This window comes from Staurois parvus, unplaced genomic scaffold, assembly GCF_062004578.1.
Source record: "Staurois parvus isolate SC_StPar_1 unplaced genomic scaffold, SC_StPar_1.0 ptg000596l, whole genome shotgun sequence".
NCBI lineage: Eukaryota > Metazoa > Chordata > Amphibia > Anura > Ranidae > Staurois > Staurois parvus.
The window spans coordinates 1,992,010-2,003,480 of record NW_028318392.1 but is presented as its reverse complement, the minus strand read 5'-3'; the positions used below and the strand labels follow the sequence as shown (position 1 = coordinate 2,003,480).

At 44.5% G+C, this 11,471-nt stretch overlaps 1 long non-coding RNA gene across 1 annotated transcript in view; it reads left to right on the top strand.

Moving 5' to 3' along the window:
* The first annotated feature begins 674 nt into the window (after window positions 1-674).
* LOC149449915 (uncharacterized) overlaps window positions 675-11,471 on the top strand; it is a 44,887-nt gene continuing 34,090 nt past the window's right edge. The window contains exons 1-2 of the long non-coding RNA XR_016315347.1: window positions 675-889; window positions 987-1,107. This is a non-coding gene — a long non-coding RNA (uncharacterized LOC149449915). The remainder of the gene's footprint in view (window positions 890-986; window positions 1,108-11,471) is intronic.

Genomic DNA, 11,471 nt, shown 5'->3' with positions numbered 1-11,471 from the left:
GAAACTGGGAATGGTAATAGTGGTTGTCATGTTTGTCTCTGGCCCATAGGAAACTTAACTTGAATGTATATGGCATTTATATTAACCATTAGGGGTTCCTTCTAGTGACCCCTATTACCATCTTTGGCTATATGGGCTCCAATCACGTGGATGAATCTTTTGGAAACACATAGTTTTTCACTACACTTGTTGTTTCCTGCGTTTCCATGACTACCCCTGTATCGTTGTTTTAATGCAGTAACTCCCTTGTGGAAATTACTGCAATCACCTTCGATTTTCTGTTTGTTATTACTGTTATCTCTAATCATGCTGTAGCTTATGTTCGTCTTATTTTATGTTACTGTATTTATCTTATGTAATAATCCCTATGTCATGCTGTAATAGCGTTTAATGCGAGATTATCAATATTAGCTTATTGTGTATTGTTATTTGTATGTGTCTTGCTGTTTTCCCTTCTGATTTCTAAGGGCTGGACCTGCGATTGCTCTTTTGCTGTTCCTGGGGAGTGGGGGCCGCTCCCAATTGGGCCCGATGTGCGGTCAGGTGGCCGCGATGTCCTTTTCCCCCTAGGGGCTGGACTTCAACGGCATGGTTGGGATATTTCCGTTCCTCCCTGTGCATCTGAGCGAGCCTATGCCCGCTGCGCCGGGTGGCGTCATGGCGGCATCACCACTGACGGCCGGACGCCTGGAGCGCTATATAGGCCGCGGCTCCAAGCCATTCGGTACCATTCTTTCCAGGGCTGGTTGCCCTGTAGGTTACTGAGCATATGTGCCTCGAGGCGCAGAGGCCACTCCTTCCCTCCTTTTCTCTGGCGGTCATGGTCTCTTCCCTGCTGGACAACTTGTACTTACTCTATTGACCAAGCACTGACATTTTTTCAACATTGGTAAGACATTCCATTCTGAAGCATCAGGAAGACTATATCCCTGCATAAGTAGCCAATATGATAACTTTTCTCCTCCTATTTTTGCTTATGTTCCCAGACCTACTTTCCAATAGAAGGCTGAACCTATTTTTTAGTATCTTCATACATTTTGATGGGCTGGCTCAGGTGTACTTTTCAAGCTATATCATTGTGACTGGGACTTACCTTTTTGCAATTCGGTAGGTTACTAGAACTTATGTTATTATTATACAATGGGCTATTTTGGGGAAGTCCCTTTTTGAACAAGCATCGTGTATTAATGATATATATTATATGTTATAAGGAGTACCTCTGCCTGTCCTATTGTGATATTTTCCTGTTTTTTACGCTCTCAGATACTAGGGGCTAGCCCCCTTTCCTTTTTACATCTTCTGTGCGGGCTGGGAAAAGGCTTTTTTCCTGCAAGAAATGTTTTGATCTTTGTTACAACAACACCCATTTAAGGTAATACTCAGTTAATCAGCATCATTATCACTGGTATAGCCTTATGTAAGAAAACATCTGCAGTTTATACCTACAGTTGCAAGAAAAAGTATGTGAACCCCTTGGGATTACGTGGAGTTTTGCATGAATTGGGCATAAAATGTGCTCTGAACGTCATCTAAGTCACAACAATAGAAGAACACAGTCTGCTGAACATAATACTACACAAACATTAGATGTTGCCATGGTTTAATTGCACATAACATGTAAACATTCACAGTGCAGGGAGGAAAAAGTATGTGAGGCCCTAGCTTAATGACTTCTCCCTGAGCTAATTGGAGCCAGGAGTGAGCCAACCTTGACTCCAATCAGTGTGATGATATTGGATGTGTTGCTGACAGCTGTCGTGCCTTTAAAAAACACACACCTGTTTTAGGTTTACTGGTTTCAAGAAGCACTGTCTGATGTGAACCATGCCTCGCAGAAAAGAGCTCTCAGAAGACCTACGATCAAGAATTGTTGACTTGCATGAAGCTGGAAAGGGTTACAAAAGTATCTCCAAAAGCCTTGATGTTCATGTGTCCACGGTAAGACAGACTGTCTACAAATGGAGAAAGTTTAGCACTGTTGCTACTCTCCCTAGGCGTGGTCATCCTGTAAAAATGACTGCAAGAGCACAGCACAGAATGCTGCATGAGGTAAAGAAGAATCCCAGAGTGTCAGCTAAAGACCTACAGAAATCTCTGGCACATGCTAACATTTTTGTTGACACATCTACAATAAGGAAAACATTAAACAAGAATGGAGTACATGGGAGGACACCACGGAGGAAGCCATTGCTGTCCAAAAAGAATATTGCAGCACGTTTGAAGTTTGCAAAAGAGCACCTGGATGTTCCACAGCACTACTGGCAAAATATACTGTGGACAGATGAAACCAAGATTGAGTTGTTTGGGAAGAACACACAACACTATGTGTGGAGAAAAAAAAAAAACACAGCACACCAACATCAAAACCTCATCCCCACTGTAAAACATGGCGGAGGGAGCATCATGGTTTGGGGCTGCTTTGCTGCCTCAGGGCCTGGACGGATTGTTTTCATTGATGGGAAAATGAATTCCAGAGTTTATCAAGATATTTTGCAGGAAAACGTACGACCATCTGTCCACCAACTGAAGCTCCGCAGAGGATGGGTGATGCAACAGGACAATGACCCAAAGCATACAAGTAATTCAACAAAACAATGGCTGCAACAGCACAGAATACGCCTTCTGGAGTGGCCCAATCAGAGTCCTGACCTCAACCCGATTGAAATGCTGTGGCATGACCTTAAGAGAGCGATTCACACTAGACATCCCAAGAATATTGCTACACTGAAACAGTTTTGTGAAGAGGAGTGGTCCAAAATTACTCCTGATTGTTGTGCAGGTCTGATCTGCAACTACAGGAAACGTTTGGTTGAGGTTATTGCTGCCAAAGGAGGGTCAACCAGTTAATATGTCCAAAGGTTTACATACTTTTTCCTCCCTGCACTGTGAATGTTTACATGTTATGTGCAATTAAACCATGGCAACATCTAATGTTTGTGTAGTATTATGTTCAGCAGACTGTGTTCTTCTACTGTTGTGACTTAGATGACGTTCAGAGCACATTTTATGCCCAATTCATGCAAAACTCCACGTAATCCCAAGGGGTTCACATACTTTTTCTTGTAACTGTATGTACTCCTTGGATGGGGCTTTACTTTTTCTTTTTCTCCTTATTGGCTGACCTTTGGGGCTCTGCATTGTCGGTCATTTCTGTGCCCCCATATCTGGCTCCTCGCCTTGTGGGAACATAGAGGAGGCCTGCCCTTTATGATTGGAGGATTTATCGCTGCATGATGCATATTAATATTATATGTAAGTCTTATATTGTTGACCCTTTCTGTGTTTACATGATGTAATTTGGTATATTTAACATATGTATATCTTTTACTACTAAGCCTCTGAAGAAGCGATTGTTGTCGTAAAACATGTTGGGCCATTCTTCCAGCGGCTCAATGTCTCTCACCCCCCCCATAGGACCTTCTGGTGGTCACTGTATGTTTTATCACTAGTTCTGTTCCATTCATTATGGTGGGTTGTGGGATATTGTCTGCGGGGACATTGTACAATGATCTTTATTAATTCAAAGATGTTTTTTCATGACTTATTGTCAAAATAAAGTACAAGTGATTTTACTAATATGTGTATAATATGTGTATAGAGTTTCTGTGCTTCTAAAGTCCATTTCCACTTCTTTCCCCCTTCCTTTTTATTCCCCCTTTTTTTGCTATTCTTTTATTTTATGTTTACTTTTTTCCTATGTATAATGCACATTTTTTCAAACAGTGTTTTCAGTATGTATTATTATGACTTATTGCATTATACAACTTATAGTTTTTAGTCGGCACCTTTTATGACAATTATTTCAATATTTTAGACCTGTTCTCCATTGCCAGCATCTAGATGGCAATCCTCATTTACTAAGATTGTTACAATTGTAGCTACACATTGAGAACAAGGTTTATACCTTTCGCTATACAATCGCCCCCTCTAGTGGCCAAATTGCAAAACTGTACCCAGGTCCTGCTACTGGCAAAGGCCGTGCAAGCTACTTCTGACTGCCCTCTTCTGGCTTCAGATGCACTGTTCCCTTGTAAAAGATTGAGTTGCTAGTTTGTTTTTCTCTCTGTAGCACTACCCCCTTAGGGGTTGCTGTTGAATTTGGGTCCTCTATAGTCCTGCACAGCTAGTCAGTTAGCATTTTCCACACAGCTTCCATCTACAGACAGAAGTCAGGCGTTGAGTGTTTGTTTTGTTTTTTTTATTGAGGGGATTAAACTTGGATGGGGTAAGGGGTGTATAGGATGCCCAAGGGAACTGAAGGACAACTTCCTGAATGATTCACAGCTTCTTCCCTCTGACACACAGTCTCTGTTGGAGTGCTAACAAGCAGCTCCAGTTGTACTACCCCAGACCCTAGATGAACTCCTCTTCACCCAGCAATCTGAAGGTTTTCTTCCTGAGCAGGGGATCTGGCTCCTATTCCTTTAAATGGGTAACAGTTGCTAGTAGAGGGCTAATCTGGTTTCCCACCAGCGTGCTCTTTCCCCTATCTGCCCAGGGGGTGCAGGTGTACTCACTCAGATGCTCTCCTGTACCATTTGCGGAATGCCTGCTGCTACCAGGCCTATCAGCTGGACTGCTCTTTCCCTGCGATACAAGTGGTCCTCTCTCAGGGGGCCAGTGAGTCCTGAGTTTTCCTCCTTTCCAGCTCCAGGCTTGCAGGTAGGCCCATCCCACTAGCCTTCCTGGCAGCCTTCCTTCTCCTGATTCACATCGTTCTGCTTTTCACTCTTCTCCCACCACCCCTCTCCTGCTACTGAGCAGGCTATATCACTTTTAAGGGAGTCCAGCCCCCGCCAAGTCCCTGTTGGGGATTGGCTGAGGTCCCTCAAAAGTGCAGCCAACCACTCCTCAGATACACCCACTGCCTCCAAGGCCCCCCTTCTGAAAGCCTCAGAGCAGAGGAAATTCCAGAGGGGCTGGGCTGCTCCTTACCTTTCATAGAGGTGGTCCTCTTTCAGGGGGCCAGTTATTCCTGAGTTTTCTTCCATTCCAGCTCCAGGCTTGCAGGTAGGCCCATCCCATTAGCCTTCCTGGCAGCCTTTCTTCTCCAGCTTCACATCTTTCTGCTTCTCACTCTTCTCCCACCACCCCTCTCCTGCTACTGAGCAGGCTATATCACTTTTAAGGGAGTCCAGCCCCCGCCAAGTCTCCTGTTGGGGATTGGCTGAGGTCCCTCAAAAGTGCAGCCAACCACTCCTCAGATCCACCCACTGCCTCCAAGGCCCCCCTTGTGAAAGCCTCAGAGCAGGAGGAAATTCCAGAGGGGCTGGGCTGCTCCTTACCTTTCATACAGGTGGTCCTCTTTCAGGGGGCCAGTTATTCCTGAGTTTTCCTCCATTCCAGCTTCAGGCTCACAGGAAGGCCCCATCCCACTAGGCCTCCTAGCAGTCTTCCACCTCAACCTCAGATCTTCCTCTCTCCTTCTTCCACCCATCTCTCCTCCTACTGAGCAGGCTCCAACACTTTTTAAGGGAGTCCAGCCCATTGCCAAGCCTCCTGTTGGGGATTGGCTGAGGTCCCTCAAAAGTTTAGCCAACCACTACTCAGATCCATCCACTGCTCTCCCAAGGTACTCCTCTGAAAGCCTCAGGGGAAGGGGGAAATTCCAGAGGGGCTAGCCTTCAGAGTCTCTCAGTCCTGATCAGAATTTGACCCCTCTGAATATCTCACCTGAGCTGCTAATCAGCTCCTCACTAACCATCAGGGTTTAGCTCCCCCTAGCTAAACTAGGAGGATGCTACAAATCCAATAAATGTACCATGTTTATTGTTGTAGATCCCTACGCTCTTCCCTCTCTTTCACTGAACAGCGCCCAAACATCAGAATGTGATTTCTATTAAAAGCATCAGTTAGGAAGACCACTGCCACTGGACATAAAGGGTAAGGACGTGAAATAATTATATTGGTGAAAAGACAGCTAGAATATGTAAAGGTATGTATAAAATTGGGAGGCTTTAGAAAAAAAATAAGTTCACCTTTGAAACATGTTACATGTTATACCCATATTTAGGATGTAACATGTAATATGTTTCAGCTCCTGCCCCCTCGCCCCCTCAATGGAATCATCACAACCATTGTTCATTCAATCTTTCTCCAGCTTTGTAACTGAAAGCCCTACAAGGGTATGGGTGCAAAGCTGGAGGAAGAGTGTGCAAGAGCCTGAAACTGCACCCTTGATCCACTGATCGCCAGTGCAATGTTTTGCAGGCTTCTGTATAAAAACATAATGAATGCATATTTTTTTCTACAAGTATTATTTTTTTCCTAAAAGGTGAACTTAGCCTTTAACTTAGCCTTTAACCAATACAAGTCTGGACATTTCAACCCCTTCCAGTCCAGGCCATTTTTCAGCTTTCAGCGTCACATGTTTAATGACAATTGCATGGTCATGGAACACTATACCCATATGAAAGTCTTATCACCTTTTCAGCTTTTGGTGGTATTTAATTACCACTGGGTTTTTTATTTTTTTCTATATAAATGAAAAAAATATTGAAAATTAAAAAGAAAAAATAATTTTTGTTTTGTTTTTGCTATAAAATTTTGCAGATAAATAATTTAGGGCAGAATGTATTCTGCTACAGTTTTGGGGTAAAAATAGCCCAAAACAGTGTATATTATTTAGTCTGTGTGAAAGCTATATAGTCTACAAACTATGCAATATCTGAAAATTGATCAGTTGAGACCCCAAAATGCCGAACACTAGTATGATGTATGGCAGTAATCAGGATGCTGGTTTGGGGTATTGGCCGTGATCAGAACGTTTATATGAGGTATGGCAGTGATCAGGATGCTAGTATGATGGTGATCAAGACACTGGTATGTGGTATGGCAGTGATCAGCAGGTTTATATGAGGTATGGCGGCGATCAGGATGCTGCTATGGCAGTGATCAGAATGCTGGTATGGTGGTGATCAGGACGCTGTTATGGCATATGGGGTGATTAGAATGCTGGTATGCAGTGATCAGGATGCTGGTATGGTGTATGGTGGTGATCAGGACATTGGTATGGCATGTGGGGTGATCAGCATACTGGTCTGGGGTATGGTGGTGATCAGGACGCTGGCATGGGCTATGGCGGTGATCAGGACATTGGTATGGCATATGGGGCAAACAGAATGTGGGTATGGGGTATGGCAGTGATCAGGACACTAGTATGGGGTATGGCAGTGATCAGGATGCTGGTATGGCATAAGGGGTGATCAGAACACTGGTATGGGGTATGGCAGTGATCAGAATGCTGGTATGGCATATGGGGTGATCAGAACGCTGGCATGGAGTATGGGGGTGATCAGGATGCTGGTATGGGGTGATCAGGATGCTGGTATGGTGGTGATCAGGGTGCTGGTATGGCGTATAGCGATGATCAGGGTGCTGGTATGGCATATGGCAGTGATCAGGGCATTGGTATGGAATATGGCAGTGATCGGGACGCTGGTATGGCAGTGATCAGGACATTGGTATGGTGTATGGCAGTATTATTGTGAGCACTGGGACAGGTGACAGGGCTGGCTGCATTTCTTATTATTCTAACACTGGGGCAGTGACCAGGGACACTGGAGGTGTATGGCACTGCAGTCTGTGAGTGTACAAGCAGCCTGACAGGTTACTGTGTACTCACAGGCTGCAGCATCAGTTCTCTCTGCTTTCACAGTGAGAGCAGAGAGAACTAATCTTTACTTTTACTTTCTACTGTTTACTATGTGATTGCTGTGATTGGACACAACAATCACATGGTAAAATACCATGTAATCACCCGAACACAGCGGTAGTATAATCTGCTGTGTCCGGGTGACACACAGATCACCGGGCTCCTGGGTGCACGCTCTGTGAGCTGCACGGAAGCCGCTGATGCTGGCTGACGTACAGGTACGTTAGCCCGCATCAACGCTGCTTCCCATCCGCCATTTATAGGCAATGGGCAGATGGGAATCGGTTAATTTCACCTGGATCATCGATGTTTGACTACAGTGGTGATTTTTATTTCTAGGCCCTCCATCCTCTTAGGAGAGACATTTGACTCTATATTGGTGTAAATTCTAAATACTGTAATCTCAGGTTCATTGGAATCTATCGCTGGACTTGATGTGAGTCTGACTGCTGGATCTTCCCCCTGCTTCCTCCTCCTTTCCTATGCTTTCTTTCTGTTGGGCAAGGTAGGGGGTGGGTGCTGTTGTGCAGGGAGGACTCCAGTATGGTTTGTATCTGTTTGGTGAGGCACGTGGCAGTGATCACTATGGAAAGTGTATCATCGGAAGACCACAATTTTTTTAGGGCTTTTTTACACTTGTGTGTGCTGCCCTCTGAAGAGCGATCTAAATTTGGGCCACTTTTCAGAGGGAATTTGACAGGTTATAACACCTGATTTGTAACCTGATTTACCCGAATAACGCTGAGCTACCACACTGCAATCATGTGTATCACACACGGTTGTGGTGCAGCCCAATTAAACTCAATCAGAGTTTGACAGGCAGTTGAACTTTCTCCCCCTGCTACGTGTGAAGTGGGCATTGCACCAGTGTGACGTGACTTCCGAGCTGTCATTATTTCCAGTTTTGCATTCCACTCCAGAATGCACTTGGGCAGACTGTCAGGTGTGATGTGTGCAGAGGATGTTAATGGCACACCTGGGCTTCTGGAGCATTCTACCATCAAGAATGTAGGATTTTAACTGTTTGTTAGGAGAGGGTCCCTACCTATGCATGCTACTTGGTATCTAGAATTTTTGAATTGGTTTAGTTTTTATTTTACCTTTTTCCTGTTTTGATTCAACTCCATTTTTATCTTTCCTTTTTTATTGTCATTATGTACTGTTTTTTGTTTGTCTTTCCTTTTTTCTTTGTCTTTTTTCCCTCCTTTTCTTTTGGGTTTCCCCACGTAGCATGTGGTTTTCCAATGGCTGGGTGGCGTTCATTATACAGGAGCTGGGGGTGAGTAGTAGGGTTTTTTTCAGTAAACATTTCCTAGTTTTATGAACAGTAGTGTGTGTATATATGTTATTTATGTGATGTTTGTTTATTTATGATCTTTGGATTTTATCTATACTTTGTAATATATTTATTTATAACTTGTGATTTACTCTTCATGAAATTAGGCAACAGTAATAGTACTATCCTTTTTTTTGTAGAATAAATTCTTCTGAGTTTGAATGTAAGTACAGAAAATCCAAAGTCTTGCGGAAGCAGCCAGGGCCAGGACATGCTTAGACCATTGATCAGTATGGCACTGGTTCCCAAGCTGTCATAATTTGTTCATCACAGAGTCCTGTTGATTTTATTTATTTGGGGAGGATATGTTTTCCTTGACATTTGAAAGAGAATACATGTTTTGTAAGTTTAATTTTTGTCTTTATATCTGGTTTCCCGTGCAGCATAATTAAAGTCCTATATTATTATTCCTTTTGTTCTTGTTAGCAATATGTTTTGAGGTGATGCCCTCAGGATATCATTGTTAGAAAAATGTGTGTAGTTTCCACTATATATTTGAATTGGATGAGGTGGACCACCAACACTACTTCCAGACACTTGCTTTTCTGCAGGCAACATGGCAATCAATCCCTGATGCTCCTCTTTTGGGTTCCCTATGGAACTCAACCCCACTGCTTTTGGGGAAGTGCTCACCCCTGCTGCTGATGGGGGAGCCTTGGCACTGCCCAACCTCTTTCCACTTCACCAGGGCAGGGAAATCCTGGGTGGCATTCCTCTGGCTGCCAAGATTTCCCTGGGCCACCCCATATATACCTCTGCCACTCACATGGCACTGCTGTCTCTGGGAGTACTTTTTAGAGGAAGGCCCAACAAGCCTAGCTTATACATGCATTTATCTATCTGGTGCTAAAGGGGTGTCACCCCATGTTGGCATTGTATCCACAGTAGCATTTGCGTTGACAGAGCAGAGTAGGACTGGCCAGTGAGGGATTACTTTGACGCAGTTGACCAGCGTAAACATGTATTGCAATATGTGTGAACTAAAAATCCCTATTTTTCATTTCAGAGTTTGCTGGAAAGGGTATATAGCAGTGTGCAGAGGGTTCTTTCAGAATTTCTAGTACCACCAGAACCTGTCTAACCTTACCCTTAGCCTTGCCACCATCCTCTCTGGAGGAGTCCCTGGAAGCTAGAGAAGTTGCTCTGCCCCAGCAATTCCCCCACCACTCCTTGACTGACATTACGCAAAAGGGCGTACTTATTGGGATGTGACCACTCAGGACTGGCCTCTCTAACACATTTCTCTCTGCCCTGTCTGTTACCCATCTTCTCTGCTCTGGGGCCTGCACCTCTGAATATCCGCCCATCTCTGTGCTGGCCCCTGCCAGCACCTGATGGGTATGGTCCAAATCCCTTTCAGTTTGGCGAAGCTTTGCAGTGTTGCCAGATGCTTCCTTAGATTCAGGACCTGAATTTCCAAGGAAAGAACCTGCTCACTTTTTGTGCAGCAGTATTCGCCCTTGAACAGATGCTCAAGGAACGCATACATGCCAGATAATGTTAACCGAGTTGCACCACCATACCCGATGGACATCATACCTATTAATTTTGTGGGATAATCCTAGAAGATTAGGAATTTTACTCTTTTCTCTCAATCTAAATTCTTGATCTCCTGGCCTCCTGTGTCCTCTTCTCCTAAATCCTGATCACACGACCCCCAGTGTCCTTTCCTCCTGATCACTGGCCCCTGGCGTCCTCTCCTCCTGCTCCCTGATCACATGGCCCCCGGTGTAAGATACCATGTAATCACCCGGACACAGCAGTAGTATAATCTGCTGTGTCCGGGTGACACACAGATCACCGGACTCCTGGGTGCACGCTCTGTTAGCTGCACAGAAACCACTGATGCTGGCTGACGTACAGGTACGTTAGCCTGCATGAACGCTATTTTTCATTGCAGCGTTTGCTGGAAAGGGTATATACCAGTGTGCAGAGGTCCTTCCAAGATTTCTAGTGTTGACATGTGGTCACACACTTTTAGAACTTGATAGATAAATGCATGTAAAGCTATTGGGATTTGAGAACAGGTATATCTTGTTTCAGTTGCATAGTAGGTCAGTAGTCAGATCTAAACCTAGTAGCTCTCCCTCACTTTGTGTCTGTTTGCCCCATTGTGTCACACTGTAGCATTTGTGTTGGCAGGGCAGAGTAGGACTGGCCAAAAGGGATTACCTTGAAACCCATTCCATGAAGCTCCCTGCGCACTGTTGTGCTAATCTGAAGGCCACACACAGTTTGGAGGTCTTTAGCTATTGACTCTGCAGACAGTTGGCGACTTCTGCGCTCTGTGTACTTCAGCATGGCTGAGTTTCTGTTGTTCCAAATTGCTTCCACTTTGTTATAATATCACTAACAGTTGACCGTGGAATATTTAGTGGCAAGGAAATGTCACAGATGGACTTATTGCACAGGTGGCAACCTATCACGGTACCACACTTGAATTCACTGAGCTCCTGTAATTAATGGGGTGGGGACTGCTGA